Here is a 3,501-nt window from a genome sequence, read left to right as displayed (position 1 = left end):
CCTAAACTCCCCGATCCCATCCTGCCGCGCCCTCCTATGGCGCGTACGGCGCCCCCGGTGCCCCCTACTACGACCCGGCTCTTCTAGCGGCACTGCAGCAGCCGCCACCCTACTCCGATGGTGGTAGCGATTGGATCATGGACTCCGGTGCCACCGCTCATATGTCCGCTCATCCGGGTAACCTCTCCTCCGTTCATCCCACTTCTACTCCCTCCCGCATCATCATCGGCAACGGTGTTGGTCTCCCTATCTCCTATGTCGGTTCTGCACCTTTTCCTTCTAACTCTCGACCTCTCTCTCTTAATAATGTCATTGTTTCTCCACATCTCATTCAGAACTTAGTTTCTGTTCGCAATCTTTCTCGTGATAATTTCGTAACTGTGGAATTTGACGAAGTTGGCTTTTCTGTTAAGGACGCTCGCACCAGGATGATTCTTCACCTCTGTGACAGTCCCGGCGACCTCTACCCAGTTCAGTCGCCGTCATCTCCGGGTGGTCCTCACGCCTTTTCCGCCGGCATCGATCTTTGGCATGCTCGTCTTGGGCATCCTAACACTTCTTCACTTCGTCAAATAATGAGAGGATTTTCTTTTTCATGTAATAAAACGGCCGCTCACTCATGTGAAGCCTGCCGGTTAGGCAAACATGTTCGCCTTCCCTTTAGTTCCTCTTCCACAATTGTATCTTTTCCGTTTGAGTTAATTCATAGCGATGTATGGACATCTCCAGTACCCAGTAATTCTGATTATCTTTATTATCTCGTCATACTGGATGATTACTCTCACTTTGTGTGGACATTTCCTCTTCGTAGGAAATCCGATGTTGCCGCTACTCTCATTGCATTCTATGCTTATGTCTCCACACAGTTCGGGCGACCCATACTCTCACTTCAGACTGACAACGGGAAAGAATTCGACAATCTCACCATCCGCCATCTTCTTTCCATCCACGGCACCGTGTTTCGTCTCACGTGTCCATACACCTCCCAGCAGAATGGCCGTGCCGAGCGCATCCTATGCACCCTCAATGAGTGTGTGCGCACCCTTCTCTTTCATGCCTACATGCCTTCTCGGTTTTGGCCCGATGCCCTCGCCACCGCCACCCTCCTCCTCAATCTCCGGCCATGCCGTCCGCGCTGGAACTACGCGCCTCACCATCTCTTATATGGTTCTCCTTCCTACGATGGTCTCCGTATTTTCGGTTGCCGTTGCTACCCCAACACCACCGCCACCACCGCTCATAAACTCGCTCCTCATTCCGTTCCATGTGTCTTCCTTGGTTACCCGGCCAACACTAAGGGTTATCGCTGCTACGACCCTGTGTCTCACCGTGTCATCACGTCACGACACGTGTACTTTGATGAGCTTGTGTTTCCCTTTGCACAGGAACAGGTGGTGCCGTCTTCCCCTCCCGCGGCGGGCTCTCCTCCGCGCCGCCACTAGCTGCCGGCCTTGGGTGCTCTGGCACCCCCGCCCACGGCTCCCTCCTCCGGATCGGGGCCCTCTGCGGCTCCCTCCTCCGGCTCGACGCCCTCGTCGCCTGGCGCCCCGTCGACGCCGCCTACGTCGCCGCCATGCATGCTGGGCCGGCTGATGGGCCGCATGTTGGGCCGCCGGCTCGGTCGGCCTCTCCTGGCGCCGCCTCCCCTGGTGCGGCCTCTACGGGCAAGGCCTCGACCCCGCCTCGGTCGCCCGCCTCGCCAGCCCCGTCGGCTGGCTTCCCCGACGCCGCGGCCTCGACCCCGCCTCGGTCGCCCGCCTCGCCAGCCCCGTCTGGTGGCTTCACCGACGACGCGGAGGCCACTGCCTCTCCAGTGGACGTTGTGGATGCCACGGCCTCACCGCCACCCGCGGCTGCTCCGACGGCCAGGCCCGTCACCCGCGCGCGCACTGGGGTTTTTCGCCCGAGTTCCCGCTATGCGGACGACTACGACTGCACCGCCTCGACGTCCGATCCTTCCCCGCTGCCGTCCTTGGTCCGGGCCGCTCTCCGCGACCATCTCTGGATGGCCGCCATGCAGGAGGAGTTCGACGCTTTGCAGCGGAACCGGACTTGGTAGCTTGTTCCCCGTCCCTGGCACGCTAACGTGATCACCGGGAAGTGGGTCTTCAAACACAAGGTTCGTCCCGACGGCACTCTGGATCGCTACAAGGCGCGTTGTGTTGTTCGTGGTTTCCGGTAACGCGCCGGTGTGGACTTCACCGACACTTTCGCCCCGGTTGTTAAGCCCGGAACGATCCGCACTGTTTTACAGTTAGCGGTTTCTCGTGCCTGGCCAGTTCATCAGATGGATGTCTCCAACGCTTTTCTGCATGGTCATCTTGAGGAGCAGGTTTTCTGTCAGCAGCCCACGGGGTTTGTTGACCCGGCGTGTCCTGATCATGTGTGTCTGCTCTCACGCTCATTATATGGGCTCAAGCAGGCTCCTCGTGCCTGGTACCAGCGCATCGCAGCGTTTCTTCACCAACTCGGCTTCCGCTCTACACGCTTCGATGCTTCGCTATTTGTTTATCACCAAGGCTCCGACACGGCGTACTTGCTGCTCTATGTTGACGACATCATCCTGACGACATGCACTTCTGAGCTTCTTCGCCGGCTTACTAATCGTCTCCGTGCTGAGTTTGCCATCAAGGACTTGGGTCCGTTGCACTACTTCCTCGGTGTTGAGGTGGTGCGTCGTCCTGATGGCTTCTTTCTTCATCAACGGAAGTACGCTCATGAGATCCTTGACCGTGCTGGTATGCTTAACTGCAAACCGGCCGCCACTCCTGTCGACACGAAGGCCAAGCTCTCTGCTACTGATGGTACTCCTGCTCCAGATGCTGGCTTCTACCGGTCCATTGTTGGTGCTCTCCGGTACCTCACTCTCACTCGGCCGAAGCTTCAGTACGCGGTTCAGCACGTCTTCCTGCATATGCATGCTCCTCGAGATGTTCACTGGACTGCTGTTAAGCGGATTCTCCGCTACATCCGTGGTGCTATGGATCTCGGTCTTACTCTGCGCGCTTCCACTGCCACTGATCTGGTCGCCTACTCCGACGCCGACTGGGCCAGTTGCCCGTACACCCATCGTTCTACTTTGGGTTACTGCATTTTCCTTGGACCATCCCTGGTGTCGTGGTCGTCCAAGCGGCAGCCCATCGTCTCGCGGTCTAGCGCCGAGGCTGAGTACCGCGTTGTGGCCAATGTTGTTGCTGAGTGCTCCTGGCTTTGTCAGCTTCTTCACGAGCTCTCGTGTCCTGTTGAGAAGGCCACGGTCGTCTACTGCGACAACGTCTTCGCCGTCTACCTCTCCGCCAACCCGGTTCATCATCATCGCACCAAGCACATTGAGCTTGATATCCATTTTGTTCGGGATCAGGCGGCTCTTGGCCATGTCCGTGTTCTGCACGTTCCCACCTCCCAACAATTTGCCGACATCATGACCAAGGGCTTGCCCACGACGTCTTTCGTGGAATTCCGGTCCAGTCTATGCGTCAGCAACGGTGTCGCTTCGACTGC

Source organism: Triticum aestivum, chromosome 7B, assembly GCF_018294505.1.
Source record: "Triticum aestivum cultivar Chinese Spring chromosome 7B, IWGSC CS RefSeq v2.1, whole genome shotgun sequence".
In the NCBI taxonomy this organism is placed as follows: domain Eukaryota; kingdom Viridiplantae; phylum Streptophyta; class Magnoliopsida; order Poales; family Poaceae; genus Triticum; species Triticum aestivum.
This window is presented reverse-complemented; position numbering follows the sequence as displayed.